This window comes from Ostrea edulis, chromosome 10 (assembly GCF_947568905.1).
Source record: "Ostrea edulis chromosome 10, xbOstEdul1.1, whole genome shotgun sequence".
NCBI classification, from domain to species: domain Eukaryota; kingdom Metazoa; phylum Mollusca; class Bivalvia; order Ostreida; family Ostreidae; genus Ostrea; species Ostrea edulis.
The window spans coordinates 39,884,302-39,911,101 of NC_079173.1; the positions used below are offsets into that span (position 1 = coordinate 39,884,302).

A 26,800-nucleotide genomic window follows, 5' to 3' on the forward strand; every position below is an offset into this window, starting at 1 on the left:
ATATATATATATATAATTATAATGAATAAATATAATCATATAACAGTCAATGTGATGAGAACAATAAGATAAAATATTAAGGTCATGCCGTCTTGTGTACTGTTTTCAGAGTAGAAGTGTTCATGCTATCAAGCGTCCAACTCTCGTGAGACAATCACTAATTCTGTACACTGTCATTCCTAATAGCTGAACCACGGCGGATACGCCAAGGAGACCAAAGACAACAATACCATACACAAGCTTATCTTCGAAATAGTTGATCAAAAATGCATAAAATCCAGCCAGCGAGGCAACCCAGATCAAATTTAGAGAAAGGTAACCCACTAGGGCCTTGTTTCGGAGAGCTCGGAGACCTGTGGTTCGATCTTCTGGTGTAAGCCCTGTGTTAATGGTTGCTCCAATGCTGTTAGTTACGAGATTCTGCCAAAACGCTGTTTCATCCCCACTTACGTCTTGTAGGTCGATGGCCGAGGAACTTAAGCTTTCATAAGAATTGCTTCTGTCTGAAAAGAAATTTTGATTTTGACTACGGATAACCGTTTACGTGATCAGGATATAGGGCTCACGGAGGATGTGATCGGTCGACAGGGGAAGTTTATTCCTCCTAGGCACCTTATCCCACCTCTGGTGTGTCCAGTGGTCCGCGTTTGCCCAACTCTCTGTTTTGTATTGCTTATAGGAGTTGTGAGATTGATCGCTGTTCGTTATCTTCACCTTTGTATTATTGTAATATGTTATTTAAGACGAGTTAAGGAAGAGTAACACACCGTCAAAATAGATGACTTCATTTTGATTAATGGAAACATAGATATCATTTAAACAATATGTATGAAAAGTGAAGATAACAAATAGTGATCAATCCCATAACTCCTATATGCAATATAAAATTGAGAATTGGACAAACACGGATCCCTTGATATACCAGAGGTGGGATCAGTTGCCTAGTAGGAATAAGCATCCATTGCCGATCGGTCACACCCGCCGTGGGCACTGAAAATAATGTTATTTTAACTAAATAAGGTAAATTTGAAAGTTTTCCTTTTCAAAATGTAATTATATTGTCCACTTTCTTTTCAATTCTACTTAATTCCTCTGATATGTCACTCCCTTTTAAACGTTCCTTATCATGTAATTCACTTAGTTTGTACTAAGTGCGATGAAATTGTAACAGTATACGCACATTTCAAGCTTGGCTTCTTATTACGCTTCTTGAACTTTGGCAGTCGTAATAGTTTTGGCACATATACTTTTTGCTGTAAGAAAAAATTATGCTGATAAGATTACAAGTATATACATGTATATGTATGTTTAACACATATACTCCTATACAATATGATGGTGTAAAATAGTTACAAATAACACATATAACATCAATCAAACCTACATGTAATTATCAGGTAAAATTTCACTTTTGTATGCATATTATTTAGTTTCAATATCAATCATTCAGTTTGAATCATATTAAAGATACAGTATATTTTCTTATTCCCTTATTTTCCCTCACACGAATTCACAAAAACGTTCATTGACCTCTAAACAGATTGCCTCGTACTTCAAGAAATTAATCTGGTTATTTTTGTTATATGTGTATGACAGAGATGAGAAGCACATTTTGATATTAAATCACATGTACTCTCTAATTTAATAAAAATATAATATACATCATCTCTAGTTCCCCAGGTCTGGTCCACGATATTGCAAACAACGTAAAGGGGAAGTAGAATATTCAACATTGGGAGGTAGAAAAGGTATACAATTCCTGTGGATAGCAAATGCAGCTCAAAGGGATGCAGAAATGACGAATAGAGATACACAAAAATCACCCCAGCCAACACCAGGTTCTCGATGTGGTTGAATTCTCCAACAGTAATGTCTACAGAATAAATTAAGAAAATAATAAGAATGAATATGTATTGACGTTCTACGCCTTCTTTATCGATTCGAATAAGTAATGCAAGGAATTTAAATATATTCATGGATACAATTGTATGTAAGGGGATACCAACGATGATCAATATACCTTTCGTAATGTTCCCTACGATTAAAACACTTGTTGAAATAAAAACGAATGTTGTCAGAAGACCGAGAATCAAGATGAGAAGTTTGCTAACGATGAGCTTCCGGTAAGTGGTCCATGTGCTTATCTGAATGATGCAGAACACTAGGCACGTCACAGAGAAAAATCCTAGAACCACCAAATATGGACACCCAGTGACAAACTCAACTCCCAAGGCAAGCATCATTATTGTAAATCCAGGATATAACAACATAGCGATAAACAACTGCAGTATGTACAGGGCATAAAGAAGCGTGAAGGCTGTGTTGTTTCTCATCAAAGTCACTGTAAATTCAAGAATATGATACTTATATATATATGATTTAACAGAACAAATGAATATAACAGGAAAATGTCAGTATTTTCATAATGTATTCCATCAAGATTGTCTTCAGGAAAGTTAAGGTAGCTCAGTACACCTTGAAAGAGTTAATATCAGCACGAAAGGATTTGATCATGAAAGATATGGTGATATGCAATAAGTACATATGTGAAAAGGCACAAAATATGCAATTTTTGAGAGAAGAGACATGGTTTTCAAAAACTTATTTCAATAAATACCTGAAAACACAAAAGACAATTGCGCTGTCGATCTCGGGATCTGTGGGTCAGTAACCCAATACCTCATCCACCGAGTTACGTAAATATTGAAACAAACTGATCGATACAAGTAATTTCACAGAAAATTTGAATCACTATCTTGTGATACAGAGTTATAAAACGCTTGATGTAATAAGCTACCTTAAAAATCTAGAATACAAAGTAGTCCGGTCAAAGGTGAATGACTACATCACAATGCAGACCTACATGTATAACTAAATTTGCTCAACCAAATAAGTCATTACAGTGCTTTTACAATAAGCAATACAACTGACCGAGGAGTATATAAAATTCTTCAAATTTTGAAGGTTCAATGGTATCCACAAAACAACATACGTTAGCGATAACAGGTTAATGACTGCCATCCTATTAATTAATCGTTGAATACGCCTTGATAATTAAATAACTAAATTGACATAGATATTGAAATGCATATTGGCCTGTAAACTAATTACATTTGCATAACGTGAAACGAGGATACTTTATGATATACACATGTGCATGGTGCATTCGGGATATACATAATTGAATAGATATCGGTCACATGATTTTGTGGGGTAGCTGGGAAATCGCTTTCTGCACTATTTTAACCTAACGTGTAAGGGGGCAAACGGGGGGGGGGGGGGCATGCATTACCTAAACCCGTGTTCTAAGGAGGTAAGGAGACCTGTCCTTCTCACCCTCTCTTCTGCAGTGCTATCTGGTTTGGAATAACGTGGGACATATACATACCCCGGTGGTGGCTACATTATAGCAGATTAACTCTCGTTTAGTTGGAAAGGCTTTTAGTCCTTTTAATTGTCCCTGCTTTAGAAGGGGATACCCAGGTTTTGATGTAGAAACGGTCATTCAATACCATTACCGACTCCCAGCTTCCCCAAAACATGCGACAGCTTAAATTATTAGACTCAGTTCAGTAGTATATTACTATTCACGGAAAAGAAAATGTCCCATTAACAATTAAAGTTTGTATCACTGGCACTGTATTCCGAATGACAATTCAGTCATGGTCCAACAGGTCCAGACTTCATTATTCAGTGCATCTAGGGAATCATTAGGATGCCATGTTTTGGGTTGAATCTGCCTAATGATTGGGGTCTTTCCCAGGGAGTACTAACTGTGACGTAGATGACGTAGTGTGTAAGTTAAGTGATGTTGACCTAACATACGGGGTGTTTCAAAATTAATACAGACTATTTGATATAAATCAAATAATCTCAATTATGTGTGTTCATGCATTTGATAACATGTATGCTCAATTCTTTTTAATGAATCAAATGTTTCTTTCTGGTGAGTTTATTGAATATTTAGATATACATGGTGTTCCAACCGTCAAATGACAATCTTCGCAACATACTCCATGTTGTTATCTGGCAACACTGCTGTATTTTATAAATATATTGTAAGATATTATATGTATATGAAATATAACTGTCATTCAAGTGCTTAGCAATAGGGTCTCTCGATGATTTTCCATTGAGAAGCCTTGCCATCCTTCATACATAAATATTAAGTTCATTAAAAAAGAATGAAATATTAAAAGCGCATCGCTTCTGACAATCTCAACTTCACGAATCCCAAAAAGGAAGTACTACATATGAAAAACAATTATTAACCGGCATTCACTCACATAGATTACCAATCGTCACTGCAGCGTTGGCAAAGTCCGACAAAAGCCAGCGCCGTCTCTGTTTCATGAATTCCTCGGTTTCCTCCGGACAAAATGTTGTATTCTTTCCGTGATATGAGTATCTCAGAGTCCATCCCGCTTTCATCATTAGCGTGCACATCCATCTGTCTTCTCCTAAAGTTGCAAACGATGTTTGAATGACAGGCCATAAAATGATATAGGATCAAAAAGCAAAAATAAATCGTCATAGAAGTATATGTATTCAAAAGCAAAATAATTCGTCATAAGAACATATAAGATTACACTGAAAAGCAAACAAAAAAAAGATTAATTTTTTTTTTAAAAGCAAAAAAATCTAGAATCTTGAAAGTAAAAATTAATTCGTCGTGAAAAATTAAGTAATCGCAGTTCATTATTTTCACTTTTCATCTAAATGTCGAATTGAAGGACACAGAAAAAGATTGTGTCCTATTGAATAAATTCTTCCTCGTAAGAATATAAGAATATGAAAACAAGTAACTAATAAAGGAGCACAATCTCTGCACATCAATTGTGGAAAACTAAATGTCACTTACAAAGAACAGTATTACAATGTAGTTGAAAATCATTTCTAAAATCGTGTTGATTATTAAGTTGAACATGCCGTTGCATGTTTTGACAACAGAATCGTTTTTACTTTTCATAACATTACAAAATGTGTCTGTGACAGCGATAGATGTATTGTGAAAACGTTTTATACAGGTTTGATGAATGTGGACGTGTGGCCTCAGAGCAAAACATTTGTTTCATGTATTCGTTTCATTAATATGAGAAGAAGCCATCTTCGAAGATGCTGGAGCTTAAGTTTAATTTTCTCCTAAATACACAATGAATGCGATCGGTCTTAATGTCATCAATTGTAATAAGTGGAACAATAAGGGAGCGATGATTTCCGTTTTATTCTTACACTGCTAATGACTTCCCACGTACTGTTATTGTGTGTATAGGAAGTTTGTGACTGCTCTTATTTGTGACAATAAACAACAATATCTTATTTTATTGTCATTACTTAGCCTCTTACCACTGTCTTTCGTAAATACATCCAGAATTGATTGTGTGGGCTCCGCAAACGTTTCAATGACATCATTAATGGCTTCAAGCCGAAACAGACTGAAGCAACCAGGACAACACATGACGGAGCCGATTATATTTTGTGCACTCTTTATCATCCAAAAATCTTGAAATATAACATCTATATACAATGTAATCTCAATTAAACATTGTTTTGTATTTTGTCGCTAACACAATCTAAATTCTATATAACTGTTTTATACTAGTAGACTAAATTGATATGTGGCATTTCATCGAAGTCAATTATAGTCAAGGGAATACACGATGTGATATGTGTACTTAACGTCTCGAAACGACCCAAACAAAAACATTTTCACGGCGGGTGTGACCGGTCGACAAGAGACACTTATACCTCCATATATATATATATATATATATATATATATATATAACTGGCCTCAAAGAATCGGAATTACAACCAGTACATAATCATAACCAAGGATTTAGGAGTGGTAGGAAATAGCTTAATTTTTCAAATTTTACACCTCTGGTATATCCAAGGGTCCTTGTTCTCTTCATTAGGTAAACGAAGTAATCCGAAATCAAAATCAGTGTGCCAAGAACAGCCTAACAATTCATATGAAACATGGCAGACGGCATTTGACCCAATGATAGGTTATATTGACATACTAAATCATTATAACGATCATATAACCTAAAAATAATGAGACACACCTACACTCTTTACAGTTAAGACTGTGACGTAACACTACTTATATTTTAGGAGTTTGCTAATCGATGTAGGCCTAAATTCTAAATGTTTGGCGATGGTACAGTCATTACCTATTTTAGCACATTAACTTTAACATCGTCAAGGCTCGAGCTGATCTCGAACGCACGACCTTCTGGTTACAAGTTAACGCTCTAACCACCGAGCCACAGCGACCGGTTTGTTTCCAATGTAACTATTTAAGATTAAAATAGGATGCATAGCAATTCTCCATTATATAGGGCTCACGGTGGGTATGACCGGTCGACTGGGAATGTTTCCTCACCCTATGCACCTGATCCCACCTCTAGTGTATCTAGGGGTCCGTGTATGCCCAACTCTCTATTTTACATTGCTTATAGGATTTATGAGATTGATCACTGTTATCTTCACTTCTATTTAAGCATAATTTCAGAATCATTTCTTGACAAGTTGTTAGTTGAAATAGACCCTTTCGGGACCCTTGTTTTCGCAAAGGTTGTTTAAACTACTACTATTATCATGTCTTAGATATTCACCACTGAATAAAACAACAAGGAAAGATTTGTTTACATAAAAATCATATCTACAATTTTTTAGAAATATAAACTCGATTTAAGATCATATTGTTGACTTTAAATCGAACAGCCAAATCACCATATGATCTTGATGACACTCTAAATTTGATTATGATTACGCAGACAGATGACACTCAAAACCGGATCGATCTAGTTGACAGTAAACATGAGATCATTGTTCCATATGAAAGCAATGTCATTTTCAAAAGAAACATAACAGAGAAGATTCAATGAATTTAAATAATTTTGTTATAAAAGTGTACTTAATGTCATTTATATTTGCAAAGAAACAAGTACCTTTAGCGTAGTCAAATATCTGTAGCCAAACAATCGGATGTCTGTGGATGCCAATAGGAAGGGTTCTTCCACAAACACCGCCTATGTTCACGTCTTTTTCAATGGTATCCAACAAATTCAGAACACTATGATCGTCAAAAGACATATCGGCATCTGTGGCTAAAATGAAGTCACGATATTTTTCATCTTCAACGGAACCCTTATATGCCTGACTTAGCTCCCCTGTTTTATATTTATGATATTGAAACTCTATGTCATTGAATGAAGATCGGAATTTTGCTTCAGTAAAATTGTATGGGAAATCATTATTTTGCGTATCGGCGTCAAAAGCGTATTTGAAACCGTTCTGATTATTCCGGTCCTGTAGAGTTTCGAACGAAAACCTGCTGTTGTCAAATGAAGATCTTCTATTTTTGGAATTAAAATGCAGACGGGGGACACGTAAAGTTATTTCTGATTTATTTTCTTTTGGAGAGTCAAAATCCACTCTTCCTGATGGTATTTCTAGATCTGTAGTTTTGGTTTCGCCGTCTTCGAGGTTTGTAATTGTTGTGAGATCACTGAATGAGGATGCCTTACTTGAGGTTTCAAACGTTACTGTGGGCACATCCTGGTCCATCATGTCTTTTTCGGTTTGTGTAGTTTGTTCATTAATTGATATCCCTACGTTTACGAATTCGGAAGAATCATTGCGCATGGAATTTAATGGATCAATTGTTTTACGATATATCTTGTCAATATTTGCCCTGTAGTTCAATATGTATCTCATATACATAACCTGACTCCATCTTTTCTTCCCCTTTACCAGCTTATTATCCTTCAGGTGTAAACAGAGTGGCATTTCTCCTGGTACAGTCCATGATAATTTTATTCCGTATGGTGTATGAATCATGATTCCATACTGTTCTTTCATCATGAAAGTCTCCTCTATGAGAGATAAAAGCTGTATTCCGAATTCATTAACATCCTTTCCGTTAGCTCCATTGTCAAGAAATATGTGAGATTCAATGTGTATATGACGTACTTGAATCGCTTTGGAGTTGGATAACTTTTTTAAACTGCACAAGAGACGACTCATTTCATGAGCTGATTCCCTGTACATTGTGGTGCATAAGAAAATCCTCTTATGATTTCTATCAAATGAATTGAAATTATCAATCTTACACAACATTGTCCGAAGAAGATCCTGACAAAGAGATATGTTGTCATATACCGTCATAGCGATTTTTCTATACATAGGGGGATACCCCTTTTTGATATCAAAGAAAGTGGCAAAGTAATACAGAAGTACAGAACAACAAGTGAAAGAGTACACTACTATATGATAAACTGAAAATGATACCGGGAAATCTTTTAACGGTGTAAACAATCCAAGATCATTCTTCTGGGCATGAATATACAAAGCAAGTGCGCTTACTGCCAATGTGCTGCAAAAACATCAACGTCGACAGTAATGAAACTTTCACACTTAAAGAAGGTATGAAGGTTTTCACTTGGATAAGTAGCGCGCAACAAGATATGGCAATTACATAATAGGAGATTTCATCATCTGGAATATTGTTAAAATAAGGAAGTGTGTTGTAGCCTTTTCCACTGCTGAAACCGACCGAAGTAGTCAATACAATTACAAGAATGCGTAAAAGTCGATACAACAATTTAGCATTCTGTGCTTCATTTGCATTATCTCCAACGATGAGGTTTTGCAAAGGTATGTATCGTAAATAACTTATTACTAAAATAAAGATTCCAAATAAGCACCCTTCTTCAATACTGAGTAACTTGCTAAATACAGACATGGTCGATACGACAGCTGCTAAGAGTATCTGCATGATATGAATGATTCTTCTTCCCGTACTACATGAATGTGGTACTTTGGTTTTCTGAAAGTAATCATAAATATAGGCCGTTACTAATTGTCCAAAGTTCCAAAGTAGTGATTACAAAGTACTTAAAGGAAGATAGAAAGAAATATTTGGTTGACTGTTTATTTCTTTAAGAATTGTTCACTCATATTGTGGCGTCGCCAGCTGTAGGTGAAGTACTACAAATTTAGATCTTTGTCTAGCGGTTAGCCGTAGCAGGCAGGATTATTTATGGTGTTAATGCACACTGCAACATCGCACCTCTGTTTTCAAGCCATATCCGAAAGACCGGTGATTAAATAAATAATGAGCGTTTGGCCAAGGATGACTCTTTATCTATATTTACGTCTAAGGTTTGAAGTGGGCATGACACGAGCAAGGCTCGAACTCACGGTTACATGTATGAAGCGAGTGCTCTAACACTGAGTTATCGCGACCGATGAGAGAGAGAGAGAGAGAGACAGAGACAGAGAGAGGGAGGGAGATAGAGAGAGGGGAGAAATTAATCATTCTAAATCTTTAATGCCTTTTCAAGTTTTTGATTACGCTATTAACCTTGTTCTCTAAATTTTGAAGTTACTGTACATTAACCATGTATGATGTGCCATTTGATTTCGAAAATCATGAATATTGCACAGCTTTATACATGTATCATTTCGAGATTTATAAATTGCACTATCCTATTCACACGTTTCAGTTGGAATGTAAAATTGCGTTTAGATATCGTCTTTTCGGTACGAAAACATATTCGACAGTATGCAAGTATCTCTTTTTTCCAAGACACGAACAGCTAGGTTGCAGACGACAAATAAAAAATCCTTTTATTCTTAATGAATAAATCCAATTATGCATAATGTACATTGAACTCAGGCTAGAAAAGCGCATGCATTACCTGTTGTTCTAGGATCGTGGGTGAGTTCCCAACATAAAGAATACATGGTATAAGAAATGGCGGCAATTTTGGAAATATCTCAGATGTCAGATAGGTCAAGGCCAGTGAATGTGTTACAGATGTCACAATACCCTATCAAAGAAGAGAAACAGACAATGTAGATAACTGTGTGGTAGAATGGTAACGACTTTGATTCACTATCAATGTAATTTGTGTTAAATGAATTATGTTTCAAAGCAACAGCGCATAAAAATCAATTCGTTGTAAAACGTGAATTCGTTATAAACATGTTCGCTGTAACCGTGTTTTACTATATAATTTCAAATTCATATTCATTGAAATTAAATCCCATGAGTCACGTTCTTGTAAAGTTCTTTGTAAAATAAATGTGCATAAATTCATTACCTACCATTATCAATATTTTTAGATCTGGCCATGCCTTATACTTTTTCTGTGCTATAAAGTTGGACATCCACACGTCACGCAATAGAATTAGCACTTCCGGGAAAAGAAGCAAAATCAAAACGTTTGCATACCTGTAATGAAACACGACGATGAAAGACTTGAATTAAGGCTTGTGACAAATGTACTTGATGATGTTATCAAAGATATCTGGAACTTCAGTAAATTATCAATAGATGTACAGATACCGCTCGATGTCATAGAGTCATATATACCCAGTCCCTGAAACGCTTGATGTCATAGAGTCATATATACCCAGTCCCTGAAACGTTTGACTTCCCCATCTTTCCGTTCATTCACCGTCACTCATCGTTCTGTTTTTGTTTCTTGATTGTCATTCAGAACTCCATAGCAAAAGGGGTCAATCTTTCTAACGACAACAAAATGAATCAAGAGTCCCATGGGTCACATCGCTCACCTGCGTCACCTTGGTCTATATTTAAAGATTTTACTTATATATTCGCATGTAAAACTTTGATCCCCTTTGTGATCCCAACTTACCCCCGGGGGCATGATTTTTGAAAAATTGAATCTGCATTATGTCAGGAGGTTTTCATGTAATGGTTCTTGAGAAGAAGTTTTTCAAAGATTTTTTAATCGGGTGAGGGTGTTTTTTTTGACAAAATTGAATCTGCACTTTGTCAGGAAGCTTTCATGTAAAGGTAAACTTTTCTGGCCCAGTGACTCCTCTTCAGAAGATTTTAAGAAAAGTTGATATCCTATTGTGGCCACATCTATCCCTGGGCGCCATAATTTTAGCAATCTTTAACCTACATTATGTTAGGAAGCTTTCATGTAAATTAGTACTTTCTTGGCCCAGTGGTTCTTGAGAAGAATTTTTTCAAAAATGTTTCCTATATATTTGTATGCAAAACTTTGATCCCCTATTGTAGCCCCATCCTACCCCTGGGGTCATGGTGTTAACAAACTTGAATCTGCACTATGTCAGAAATCTTCCATGCAAATTTTGCACTTTCCTGGTCCAGTGGTTCTTGAGAAGATTGTCCCTACATATTCGTCTGTAAAACTTTGATCCCTATCGTGACCCCAAAAATAACCCAGGGAGATATGATTTTTTACAAATTTGAATCTGCACTATCTTAGAAATCTGTCTTGTAAATGTCAACTTTTCTGGCTTTGTGGTTCTTGAGAAGATTTTTAAAGATTTTCCCAATTTAAAGATTTTTCCTGTATATTTCTATGTAAAACTTTTTTCCCTCCGGGGCCATAATTTTTACAAACTTGAATCTGTACTATATCAGAACGTTTTCATGCACATATTGTTTAAAAAGTAAACTTTTCTGGCCCAATGATTTTTAAATATTTCCCTATAGTGGCTTACATGTATTATACACATTTTGCAAATATTGCATTACATTACAATTCATATACCCATAGAATATCTTCATTTACCAGATATCAGAATGGGCTGATCGTTTGGTACTGAGGAACGCTGCAAACGATATTTGAGCTCCAGATAGAAAAACAAACTGGAAAATGAGGTAAAGAGAAATGCCTGCTACCTAAAGAATAGAAAAAAAATAAATGTTAGAAATTGTGATATAATTTCATTCTCTGCAGATTTAAAGACATTACAAATTGTACTCTGAATACATACTTTGTGGATAGATAGACGCTATGTATTGTAATCTGATTACATTCTGTGTGAATAGACAGACGCTAGATATTGTAATCTGATTACATACTGTGTGGATAGACACATTCTAGGTATTGTAATCTGATTACATTCTGTGTGGATAGACAGACGCTAGATATTGTAATCTGATTACATACTGTGTGAATAGACATATTCTAGGTATTGTAATCTGATTACATAATGTGTAGATAGACAGACGCTAGATATTGTAATCTGATTACATACTGTGTGGATAGACAGACACTAGATATTGTACTCTGATTACATACTGTATGGATAGACAGAAATTATGTATTATAATCTGAATACATACTTTGTGATAGACAGATGTTAAGTATTATAAACTAATTGTAATTATAGAAAGCCAGTAATCAGGAAAATATTAAACTAAATTCGATCAATATTTCAACTGTATGACAAACGGAATGATTTCAGCTTCTCCATCGTCAACTTCCCACATTTATGTAGCAATATTCCATTATCACCTGCATATGGTGTTTATATATCTCAACTAATTCGATATGCAAGAGCTTGTTCTGGGTATAGTCGGTTTTTAAATCGAGGTAAGCTACTGACAAACAAGTTGATGGTACAGGGATTTCAACAGTCTCGATTGAAGTCAGCATTTCGCAAATTCTATGGTCGTTATAACGATCTAGTTCGTCAATACGACCTCGCATTGGGTAAAATGCTGTCTGACGTGTTTCATACCGATTGTTAAGCCGTTCTTGGCACACTGATTTTGACTGCGGATAACTCCGTTGACCTGATCAGGATATGGGGCTCACGGCGGGTGTGACCGGTCAACAGGGGATGCTTACTTCTCCTAGGCACCTGATCCCACCTCTGGTGTGTCTAGGGGTCCGTGTTTCCCAACTATCTATTTTGTATTGCTTGTAAGAGTTATGAGATTGATCACTGTTCGTTATCTTCATCTTGCATTTACTTCATCAAAACAGAAGGCTCATACAAGTGACGGCGGGTGTGCCCAGTCCACAAGGGATATAACTCTTCCTAAGATCTGGTGTGTCTCTCCGTCTGTGTTTCACTCTATATGTTATATTCTTTATATTGATTGATTTTTTAACGTCCCCCTCGATAATATTTCACTAATACCGGTGAAGAGCTTCAAATTTAGGCTTATGGTTGGCGCTTAAGGTAGCTCACTATACCAAAGCTTATACTCTGTATGACATCACGTCACAAGATGGCGATTTAAAAATGTTTTGTGAAATTATTTGTATCGATTGATTTATTTGTCTATCCATATGTGTTGAAACAATTTTTTTGAAAATCATGTTTTTATCCAGATTTGTATATTTTTTGGCATATATACTTATTGTATATCATCATATCTTTTATAATCAAATCAATTTGTACTGATTTGAGAAACTATTTCTGGGTGTAGTGAGCCACCATAAGGCAATTGAGGTGCCACACCTACTGCGACACGGGACTTCCGTTTTTAAAGTAATCTCCGATGATCCGTGACATTCACACCTGATGCCGAGCGTTTGGCGATGGAACTGTCTCTACCTCTTTTAACGACTGTCGCGGCCGGGATTCAAACCTCGACCTTCCGCATGCGGGGCAAACGCTCCAACCTCTAGACCACCGCGGGGCAAACGCTCTAACCTCTAGACGACCGCGACGGTCGTGTTCTTTATAGGATTCATGAGATTGACCATTGTGTTTGTTATAAATAACTTGGCTTTATGATTTTATACAAACGGTTATTAAACCTTACAAAAAAACCTTATTTATCTACATGATAAAGCATGATTGTGCATCTGATATGATTTACTAGATGTAATATGACCATTCGTCAGTGAAATTATAAGATCGATGTTGATTTTTAACACCAAGTACAAAATTGTTATCATCCATGTTGCCTTGGTAATTCATTGAGGTTGTGAAAACAAGGAATGACATCACTAAAGTATCTCTCCTATTTTTCTGCTTGAAATTTATGCATGTAGATATAGTTCCTTTTAAACCTAGTGCAATTTTACCGGGAATGAAGTTATGAATAACGTAATGCAAAGATATCGTACACTATCGAAATTGATTTACCTAGGTGTACCCACTAATTGTAATAAGCAGCTGTGATCAATGATAACGACAATATGTACATGTATCCTCCGCCCTATTTCCCATTCAGCATCCACATTTCAAAAGTAAATGGTACTTGCCTCACGCTGTGAAACACTTATCACACCCGGGAAATGAGACTACCTTTACCACCCCTCCCCCAAACACATACGGACACCCACACAAGAAAAGTAAGAAAATCGTGTTGTACTGAATACATTTTACCAATGTTCAAAACGATTTCTGTAAATTCTCTGTCTTGCCGTGGCACTAAGCCATCCATTCCAATGCTGAAAGAACATAAGCTATTTATCTTTCATATTGACTGCTAGCTAAATAACAATTAATGTTCACAATGTGTAATATCAGTTATAGATCCAGTAGCTTATTTCCCTCTGCGATGGATAAATGACTGATAAACTGTAGAAATTGTGAAAAAGAGTTACTTAGCCGAGGTTTTTCTCCTGTCTTTACTTCCTGCTACAGTCCAATCGCTATTCCATACTTGTTTACATCGTACAACACATTTCCATGATTGTGGTGTGGAATAAAGCATAGTTCACCGGATAGCGTGATATTACTTCCCCTACCCCCTTGGTTCAAAAGATATCATAGCCAAGCTTTGACAAGTCCAAGGTCACTAGGTCAAACGTCTTCGTACCTACTTAAAGGTTTGGCCATGAGAAATCGACATGTGAAAAATCAAAGTGCCATCCCTTTTGGTTCAAAAGATATAACCAAGGTTACATTTTATCCCTTTCAAGATGTTGTTAACGCTTCGGATAATTTTACGAAGACTTTATTCGTTTAGAATGTGTATTTATCATCAAACTATATCAGATATAAAATGGTTAATATTCTTTTTTTTTTTCTTTTTTTTCTTCTTTTTTTTTTTTTTTTTTTTTTGATATTGCAAATACGTAAAAATAACTTTGTTTTGAGCATGACATTTGTGATTTTATTTTCACTTTTAAAAAAATCAGCATATTCCAGGACGTTGTGTATAACCATTACGCTTGTATTCCGAGAAGGAAATCGGTGTCGAGAACGAGGCTGTCAATCCTTTGTCTCTAACAATATCAACTTTACTGAATTTTACATGGATTGAAGAATGTGTAAATTTTAGGTACTGAAATCGCCCTCATCGTACCTAATCCTTTAGACATAAACCATAGGCAACTAAATCAAATAACAGGAGAGACACTGATACAAATATGTCAACCGAATTGTAAAACAAAGCATCACACCCTTGACTTCATTACTACTAAAGCAAGCAATTATATATAAACCTTTGTAAAAACAAAAAAATAGATTAAAAAGACGTCATTATTAGAACACTTCAGCAGTAACAGACATATGTTCCGCAGAAACGCACGCGACTTCTGAATTCTTATTTCATATAATAAACCGACTCATGCCGGCCCGTAATTATAAATACAACATATCAAATAACATAATTAGCGGTGCTGTAGCAATAGTCTTAATGCAGTATTATGACACAATCAGCATTGTTCTTTTTACCTTTGTGAAGACACCCATTTCAATCTGGAAGACTGTTCTCTACCGTCCGTTAACGTGTGTTGTTTTCTTCATAATGTAAAAGATAAAATGCTAACACGTCACGATATGTTTGGAGGGGGAGGGACATCAAACGTCACTGCTTTGTTTTCTTGTTTAATTAAGGATTAACTATCTACTGAAAAATTACCACCTTCATCACAACTTTGAAACCAATTCACTCTTAAATGTACATCCGCATTTTGGTTTTAAATACGGTATACCTAATACAAATCTTCTGTCGAGTGACAATATACTGTACTGAGTATTGTAATACATGTAATATTGCCCGTTAGAGCTGTTCAAGCATGCGCGTGAATACATGTATCTCAGGTAATAATTGCATGTATCTCCAACGAATGTGTTCATCACATTTTTCAGTTATCTCAAATGACTACAATTTGAAATACATAGGATATTAAGCGATGTATATAATTTCCATAGACCTATGTAATGATAAGAACCAGTTAATACCATTATTGATATTTTCATAAATGAAATCATTTTTTTTTTATATTTACATTTTATTACCATTTATATCGGAATATTATCGGCCCTTAATATAGTTATATTATAATTTTGAAGATTCATGCGCATATTGTTCACATTCATGAGCAAATGACTATCATTTCGATCGGTAAAAATACTGATAGTAAAAACATTGGAAATGTAAATATTTTATTTGAATGTTTTAAACGAAGAATTTTATTCAGCATGCATGCAATAATGTAATTTAAAAATCGTTCCAAGTGTGATTATCATGAAGAGAATCAACGCGCATACTGAATTTTTACATTGCTGATTGTTTGATTACTCTAATCTAACATTTAAGTTCAGGTGGGGACCTATAGGCCGTTTGAAGGGCTGGTGAATACACACCGTTACGTCTTTCGTGCGTTTGTTGCGGGGCGTGCATGGAAGGAAAAGATGAGGATGTTGTAGTTATTTGGGCATCGGAAATGCAGAGCAAATACGGAACTGCATCGTGAAAAATAGGGCCTTACCCGTTATTTGGGAATAGATAAGTGACTTTATGCAGGTGTTTATGAGTTTAAACCAATGATGTATCGTGAAATGACGGAAAATTAACACTTACTCCACTAGTTTAACCTTGTTTGGTGCATGGCTAAAATATACAAAGTCTTAAAAGGATTTTTTATTTCAAATTCATTTCTAATATTGACCACCTCTACATTGAGAAACACATAGTATGACAACCACATATTTTCTTCAGTAAAAACATTGAAATTTCACTCTGTCGTTAAATGTACGTATACGACGCGATCTAATCAATTACTCTTATACATACATATTGCATATCTAGATAATTTTCAAAAAATATATGAAAAATTTTACTTGTATCAAAATTCTTTCTGTTTTATATCTTCTAAATTTTATCATAGAGTTAACTAACATTCTCACTTGTTGAATTAAGGGGTGTAGAGATCGCACCCCCCCCCACCCCACCCCACCCCCACCCCCCACCCCCGAATCATTTCAAAGATAAGAATTTAATGTGCTTGAAATTGCTGATTACCTGTAATGCTTCAATATTTTCTCCCGTAAGGGAGGGGGACAACCCCTCCCGAACCGTGATTTGGTTAGTCCTCAATTGCAAAGCCCCTGTAGTCCAATATCCATTTTATATAGGGCATTTACATGTAATATGTATATCAGATATGTTTTATCCCGTGGGGATCCGGTGTTGGGTCCGTTTTTCCGGGGGGGGGGGGGGGTCTATGATACAACGGAATAGCGCTCCAGCATATAATTTCCCCCTATGTACAAAGTCAGTATAGAGTCTCCCCATTGGCGGAAAAATCGCCCCGGTATACATGTATATAGATCCCCCCCCCCCCTGTTTCCGGATTTCATTTGTTATTATGTTATTATTAATAGTTTAATGAAATAGATATGCGCTCATTAATATTACGATATTCATAAAACAAACGAACATTTTTTGTTGTTGACATGATGAAGTTGGGTTTACACGCTGAAAACTTTGAAATGCATATTGTAAATACAATATACTTACCAAAAGACTTTATCGATGGTCAATATCAGTAGGATTTTTCGTAAAAAGTCGACTAAAAGATGAATAATTAAAATATCTGAAAAGTAATATAAATGAACTGTATAAATAAAAGTAATTCAATTTTCTCGTTTATTTAAATTCAAAAATCATTTAAGTTCTTCCCAACTTTACTAATTCAAATGTTAGATACTAGTAAATAACGATAACGACTGAAGATGTCTGAATGAATTTGAATATACCATTACACGATTTGAGCAATTTCCTTTTTTTTTTTTAAATCATAAGATGATGATTGTTCACGACACACACACACACACACACAAAACACACACATACACACACACACACACACACACACACACACACACACATATATATATATATATATATATATATATATATATATATATATATATATATAAAATCTTCCGATGCCAGTAGAAGGCGTACTTTAATTAATCTTTTTTCACTCTACAAAAAACAGATGTAACATGTGGAGCAATCGAGAAGAGAATTGACTTTGACAGGATTGTTGTGATCAGTCAGTCTGATGGATATGTACCTGACAAAGTTCCTATAACGACCGATAGATGTTCTGCCCCTTCATGTAAATGCGAGTAAAGATTCACAAGAGTATTGTTTATGTTCAAATTTAATTACAACATGCGAAATTAATTATGACAATGTATCGCAGGTACTTTGAATTTTCAGCCCCATTGGGACGCTATTAAATAAAAACAAATACTTGCCAATTATTTGCAAAATGGCTGAGGACTTGCAAACATAGAACAGAACCAAAACGCAAGTAACACCACAGACATGTTAAGAGTCTACAGCTCTAAATAAATTCTTAAGTAGTGTATAAGAAATGTCGGTCATGATTTTCGTTTTCCTATTTGGACTATACAAACATAAGTCATCTAAGTCATTTTAATCATTAAGTCATTTTAATCATTAAGTCATCTAACTCATGGTTATCCGGATCCTCAGTATCCCTTGCTTGTCCTAAGATGCGACTAAATGGGGCAGCCCTTCGAATGAGACCGCAAAAACTGAGGCCCCGTGTCACAGCAGGCGTGGCACGATAAAGAACCCTTCCTGCTCAAAGGCCGTAAGCGCCGGGCATAGGCCTAACTTTTGCAGCCCTTCACCGGCAATGGTGACGTCTCCACATGAGTGAAAAATTCTCGAGAGGGACGTTAATCAATATACAATCAATCTAAATCATTACGTCATCTCGTGTAAATTGGTATACATAATGTACATGTACACCAATCGTAGCAAATTCCCCATAATACCCAATGTACAATTCACTTACTGAAAAGAAATCCCATCACAAGAACCCCAATCATTTACTTCAAAAATTCACATATCAAAAAGTAGACAAGCGCCATAAAAGTCAAAACAGAAGCCAGATACATTTAAACGATTCCCTATTTCTGTTCAGTACTAGTGTCTTTCATTAATTGTGATGCCGTCCGTTATCACAATATGATGGCGGTTTGTTACACAGCGTGTAGAGGCGTTCACTGCGATTGCATGAAAATTAAGACTGACGGCACCAGGGAAATGGCTTTCTTGTCTGTCGAATCCCTATCCTATGGGGAATATATTGGGTATGACCGTGAAGAGGACGGGTGTTAGAATTTGTATCCCCTTCCACCTTGGCACCTGATCCCTGGTCAGTGATTGCTTCATTCTTGGTTTTGTATTCTTTATGGGATTTAGGAGATTGATCACTGTTTGTTATCTTCTCTTTTTCATGAGATAATAAACATGTTAACTCTGACTGACATAAAGATTGCAAAGGGAACAATAAAGAAAAGAGGCATAATTTTTCATGCTGCGGGTATTTTGCATGAATTTACATTCTACTTTCCAATAATTTATGAATTAATCTGAAAACAAACATGAAATACTATTAAAGAAACAATTCTCGGGGTTGAACAGTGCACGGGCCCCCTGCAGTTACATATCGACAATGTGACAAAAGCACCCGCCATGTTCTGAAAAGAGGGCTGTAACTTTGAGCAATTCATGGGTGTTCCAACACAACACTGCTGCCAATCTGTAATTGGTTCCCCATTCAGTAGCAGTGTGGTTAGGTGCCCTATCTGTAGTGATGACGTATATAAAAGCGCCAGTTACCAAGGTGATGTAATAAACGACATTATATAAGGATTTTAATACTGTTCAGTGAATATACATGTAGTTTTGATGATTAAGATTCTTTTTTTTCCTAAACATTTTCATAAATATAATACCATGACATATTGAAAACAGATTAGAAGTTGATAACAGACGCCCGCAGGTACGTGGGTTCCTTTAATTGTGACAATGTACTGTTCATATGTACACGTACGGAGGGATTAGCATTTCCCGTTATCTGGAATTGGTGACTTTGAGTTTGCTCATTCTTTCAAGGGCATTGTAGTAATAGCAAAAAATGCCAACTTTGGACATCAGTGGACGATTATAATGCGAGGTGAATTTTTTCTACATACCTTGTAAATCACAATGAACCTTTAGTTCATATACAGTAAATCACACTTGTAACAAATATGTTTTGAACAAATTTACACTTACTGCGTAGGGATTTGAGAGAAAATAACACACATTGTATTGGATATAAACGTCATTGTAAACGACATTTTTCGCTGGCCATGGAAGTTCGCTATAACTGTATTTTACTGTATTATCTCATGTGATTATATATATATATATATATAATATATATATATATATATATATATATATATAATAGATTTGGTCCAGTTATTATAATAAATTGTATGAAAAATAACTAAATATTTAGGCAATCATTGTGAGTGCGAAAAGGTCAACTGCAATAGCACACACTATATATAATTCTTAAATAGCTCATAGAAACTTCTAGTATTGTGAGTTTGAATGCTCAATGTGGTAATTTGGGAATGCTTAATCATTTAAGGTCAATAGTTTACCTCTGCTGACTGTATCTCTTAAAATTCATTTCTAGAAGGGAGGGGGTAGGGTTACAAAATATGACATAGTTTCAGATTAAACCTCATTAAATTTTGGTATATTTTTTTCTATTCAATATTTTAGATACTACTTGACTTGTTGTAAAAATGAAATAAAATCAGAAATTTTATGAGCAGAATTTTGTTGTTGTCAGAAAATGTATGCCTGATAGTATTTGAGAAACGCCATATTTAGGGTAAATTTGGCCAATTGCCAAGTCGAATCATCCCAATGTTTTCCTTAGATGCATTTTGAATTTCTAATCAATGTTGATTTTTTATCTGTTTGTGTTTAATTTACATAACTATATATGACAAACAATATTTCTGGTGTCAATAAAAAAAATTTGGCTTCTGTGTTAATTTGCTCAATTTTGACATTTTTTGCCTTTTAGGGCTGGAAAAAGGGATTTCAATCTCGCTTTCCTCGAAAATTAACCTGATTACTTTTGTTGAATTTTTTTGATATGTTTTAGGATAAAGTCAAAATGTTATAATAAATAAAATTGAAAAAAATTCAATGAGCGGTTTTTTGGGGGTTAGCTATCAATAGCTACCTTAATCAAACAATTATAAACAACAACAATACATCCCGTTTGCAATTTAAAAGACAGTTAAAAACTAAAAAGAATTAACCAATAAATCCAAAGTAGTAAAAAGGTAAGCGTAAATAATTATATATTAATTAATTATATCAATTATATCAATTTGGCAACAAAATGGCTTAAATTTAACGTATGATACTATATGTCTTATGGCGTTTGAGGGCGAAGCAAAAAGTATTGGCATTAGTATCTAGCTCCATTACAGGACAAAAATATCCCGAAGTTAGCTACTAACGTGGGAGGACAGAGCTCAATCAAAGTATTCTTACTAGTAGACATTTTTGATCCGCCTATTCATTGAACGCGGGGAACTCTATGCAAATGATGGAAATAGAGCATTGTGATGTCCTATTCAGCGTAGGTGTTGAACAAATTCACAAACATAGGAGACATGGTATAATCGCGTTAATAAAGAAGTGATTATATATTATTAAGAAAAAAAAGATTTGCATGCTTTTAAGGATTTTATGAAACATCTCAGAACAACGTGAACTTGGGTACACGAGATTCAAAATGGAGAAATACATGTCCACGCGCTAGTATTCGATTCGACGCCATTGAGACCAGAATGTTCAAGTTCCATAGGTATGGTTTAATTTTTCATTAGTTTTTCTATATTTTTCTTTTAAACATGTATATACGTGTTACCTATAGGGAGAGCTCCGCTCTCACGGCTCTTCGGGTCTCTATAAATCTGGCAACAAAATACCTTAAATAAATAATATAAATCTGGCAACAAAATACCTTAAACCAATGATAATATGTCTTACGGGGTGACCGTTTTAGAGGGCGAAGCAAAATGTATTGGCACCTATATCCTAAAAAGGAACAAAAAATATCCCGAAGTTAACACTAAATGTGTAAGGACAGCATGCACCTAACTAATAGATATTTGATCCATCTATTCATTGAACACGGGGAACATAACGCAATTGATGTAAACAGTGCATTGCGACGTCATATTCAGCGTCGGTGTTTAGCAAATTCACAAACATAGGAGCTATGCAATCGTAACTACTCGGCTATTTCCGTAACCACAAATGACCCTCGTATGTGGATCGACGCCATCAGAGTATGTTGCCATGTGTAACACAAATGTAACTATGACGTCACAGTTGTCGTTACAATATGAAACGCGAGCTTTCAAATGCATCTAAGATAACATACACATCTAAGGTATTCTAATACTATCAATTTCCACTTATGTGTTTACGTATTAGTGAATAAGACGTTAACGATATCAAAAATGAATCTGTGGTGAAAATATAAACAACACATTATACAGTGATTCGGTTCTGGCCTTTTAACTTCATCCAAAGGCGCGCTTCCAGCGAAGAAATGCATCGATTTGATGCCATTCTTGCGCCAAACCACGATCGAATCTTCTTACCGGTTACGAAAAAGGACGAGCGCGTGATCCGATTGAGGAGCTATGCTACAGTCGCGTTAATCGAGGAGTGATTATCTATGGCTGAGAAAATAAGATTTACAGGCTTTTACAGATTTTATCTAACATCTCAGACCGATGTGAACTTAATTGGGTACACGAGATCCAATATGGAGAAATATATGTCCATGTGCTCGCTTTCGAATCTACGCCATTTGGACCAAACTTTTCCAGTTCCATAGGTATGGTTTAATTTTTCATTAGTTTTCTATATTTTCCTTTTAAACATGTATACAAGTGCTACCTATAGGAAGAGCTTCGATATCACGGCCCTCGGGCCATGAGAGGGCTTCGCCCTCTATAAATCTGGCAACAAAATACCTTAATCCAGTGATATAAATTTGGCAACAAAATACCTTTAAAAACCAATGATATAAATCTGGCAACAAAGGACTGATACTCACAAGCCTGAATGTTGTTTAGTTCGGTGCAATTTCACAAATGGTGTCCATTTTAAGATATGAATAACAATACTAGCACATTGCCTCTTTTGCTGAGCTTTGCTGATGTGAATATATTGTCATGTAACTATCTGTAAATGAATGAATTAGACTCCATAATATTAATCTTTTTTATAAAGAGCACTAAAACTTTTTTAACAAATCATACAGACCTCCCTTGACATTTGCATATGAAACATTTCCGGTCCCTATAAACATGTACAGTATTTGTGCATGCGCAAGTTGACACCCCCATTCCACCCCCTGTCTGCGGTCACGTGCTACTCTGTTAGATCCCAATCTATGAATAAAGGTCACGTCATCAAGCTCCGGTAATAATACGCCAGCTGATTTTTCTGATTAGCATCCTCTTTAACCTCGCTTGTATATTTTCTGCGTGGGCTCGCATCCCAGAGAATTTAAAAACAAGACTAGGTACCACGACCTGAGTAGTATAACGGGTCCCGATAGGGGGTTCAACTGAGTGCAGTTTTGAGTGCGGGCCGATAGGCGGTTCAACTGAGTGCAGTTTTGAGTGTAGTTTGGAGTGCGGGGTTTTATAGAGGGGGTCAAGCAGTTGGCCAGGTGGCCGGGGCCACCTGGCGCGGTCAAGCGGGGTTGGCACGGTCAAGCTGGGCAGGTGAGGAGAGGTGGCGCTGTGTAGCAGGCGCGGTGTGGGGGGATAGCGTGTGAGCGTTTTGTATTCCTGGTGTATTCCTTTATGTTAAATTTTCAAATAAAAAGAATTAAAGAACAATGGTTGAAAGTTTACACATTTATTCAATGAACAATTTACACATAATTTACTGGTCCGTAGTATTGCATCATGCCTAGAAAAATAGATAGGGGTTAGGTTTCGTTTTCATTTCTCGGAAACGCGGGTATTTGTAAACAATGAACTCAGCTATTTGGTAGTTTTATAAAACGAATTCGATTCACATTGTAAATAGTTTACACATTTATTCAATGAAACACATTTATCAAATGAACAATATGCACACATAATTTACTGACTCGTAGTATTGCATCATGTCTAGAAAAATAGATCGGGTTAGGTCGCGGAAACGTAGGTATTGCGTAAACAATGAACTCGACTATTGGGTAGTTTTTTAAATAAGCGATAAATATATAGTGGGGAGTAGGTGTTATTTAGCGTATAAGTGGTAGTATGTGGCGTATAGGTGATGATATGTGGTGTTAATGGAAATGTGGGTGGTAGTATATATAGGACCTATATAGGATGTGGTGTGAGTAATGTTAATGAAAATGTAAGTGATGGCATCTGGTATGCCAGTAGTGGTGTACATGTGGTCTCTTAGGTATGCATATTTATTTATTCTATGTATATATCCATATTTTTATGTTTGTGTTGCAAACTGTTTTCAGTTATGCATGCTCATCTTAATATAGCTAGTCCCTGTGTATATATATGCATGACTTGTGATGTCTGTATACAAGTATGCGTCCTGTTTTATTTCAAATTTCTGTTTTTATGTCTATGCATGCAATTATATATCATTAGTGCTTTGTGGGGTTTTTTTTAATGCTATATAGTCGGTTAAAGAGCTCTTAGCTCATGTTTATTGTTTACCTGTATATAGTTTTCCGACTTTAAATAAAAATTACTTACTTACTTACTTAGTATGGTGGTGATACATGCAAACTAAAAACGGTAGATCAATCTCTTTCATTAATATTGTCATGCTAAGAAATGCAAAACTGAGGACCTATATAGGATGTGGTGTGAGTAATGTTAATGAAAATGTAAGTGATGGCATCTGGTATGCCAGTAGTGGTGTACATGTGGTGGTATGGGTTGTATAGGTGGTGGTATGTGGTGTTTGAGTGGTGTATAGGTGGTGGTATGTGGTGTATGAGTGGTGGTATGCGGTGTATAGGTGGTGGTATGTGGTGTTAATGGAAATGTGAGTGGTGGTATGGTGGTATTCATGGAAATATGCATGGTAGTATGATGGTAATACATGCAAAGTAATAACGGTAGATCTATCTCTTTCGTTGATATTGCTATGCTAAGAAATGCAAAACTATATAGGTAGTTTTGTGAGTAATGTTAAAGAAGATGTAAGTGATGGCATCTGGTGTGCCAGTAGTGGTGTACCGGTGGTGGTATGGATTGTATAGGTGGTGGTATGTGGTGTATAGGTGGTGGTAAAAGGTGTGTGAGTGGTGGTATGTGGTGTATAGGTGGTGGTATGTGGTGTTAATGGAAATGTGAGTGGTGGTATGGTGGTGTTAATGGAAATATGCATGATAGTAGGATGGTAATACATGCAAACTAATAACGGTAGATCTCTTTCGTTGATATTGCTATGCTAAGAAATGCAAAACTATATAGGTAGTGGTGTGAGTAATGTTAAAGAAGATGTAAGTGATGGCATCTGATGTGGCAGTAATGGTGTACAGGTGGTGGTATGTGGTGTATAGGTGGTGGTAAAAGGTGTGTGAGTGGTGGTATGTGGTGTATAGGTGGTGTTAATGGAAATGTGAGTGATAGTATGGTGGTGTTAATGGAAATGTGCGTGGTAGTATGATGGTGATACCTGCAATTTAATAACGGTAGATCTATCTCTTTCGTTGATATTAATATGTAAAACTATCAATTCTCATACCTGTATAGGTAGTGGTGTGATTGGTGTAGAAAAAAAAAGGTGTTAGAACACAAGTGTTAGCATCTGATGTGGCATTAGCTGTGTGTAAATGGTGTTTATGGAAATGTGAATGGTGGTACGTGGTGTATAAGTGGTGGTATGTGGTGTTAATGAAAATAAGGGTTGTGGTATGTGGTGTTAACGAAAGTGTAGGTAGGGTGTGTGTGATGTTAACGAAAGTGTGGATGGTAGTAGTTGGTTGGTTATTTCACGTCTCCCGAGAAATGTTCACCCTTATATACACCACTTGTATATTGCACATTTTCGTTAACACCACACTACCACCCAAATTTTCATTACCACCAATTATGTACCACATACCACCCCTCACATTCTCATGAACACCACCACTGGCACCGCAGTTGCCACCACTCATATTTACTTTAACAAGGATCCGTGAGATTGTTCATTATCTTCAACTGAGAGTAGGGTAAACACGGATCCTTGTTAAAGTAAATATGAGTGGTGGCAACTGTGGTGCCAGTAGTGGTGTTCATGAGAATGTGAGGGGTGGTATGTGGTACATAATTGGTGGTAATGAAAATTTGGGTGGTAGTGTGGTGTTAACGAAATTGTGAGCGGTCCCCACCATCGTTCCACTCGCTAACGAGGTGCAGCCGGTATCTGATTCCTTGCAAGATGGCAAAGATCATCCCGCTCTCCGACATTGTTGTTGTTCTTCTTATCTCTAAAGTGATGCTGGATTACCAGTGAAGCGAACTGGCGAGAACGTCGTTATATAACGAGAGAGCGCGGACCTCCTCGAAAACATCCCTCGCTTCGGAGACGAAGCCAAGATGGCGACCGAATTTAATTGATATTGATTGAATATTTCACTCATATGGAGACGTCATCACTGCCGGCGAAGGGTTGCAAAATTTAGGGCTATGCTCGGCTCTTATGGCCATTGAGCAGGGAGGGGATCTTTATCGTCCCACACCAGGTGTGACACCGAACCTCGGTTTTTGCCGCTTCGTAATACCCATGTTATAAAAAATTACACATTTTTGTAGGTTTACAACTTTTATTTATTGCATATTTCAGATGAAAAATGTCATTTGATGTAGCTTTTTCTTTCAAGTAGATGCAGGTCAATATTTGAATGAATTAAGTTTTTAAAGA

General features: G+C 36.0%; 1 pseudogene; it reads right to left on the reverse strand.

Annotated features, from left to right (window-relative positions):
- Positions 1-5: 5 nt before the first annotated feature.
- LOC125665412 (uncharacterized) lies at positions 6-26,054 on the reverse strand (annotated as a pseudogene).
- Positions 26,055-26,800: the final 746 nt, after the last annotated feature.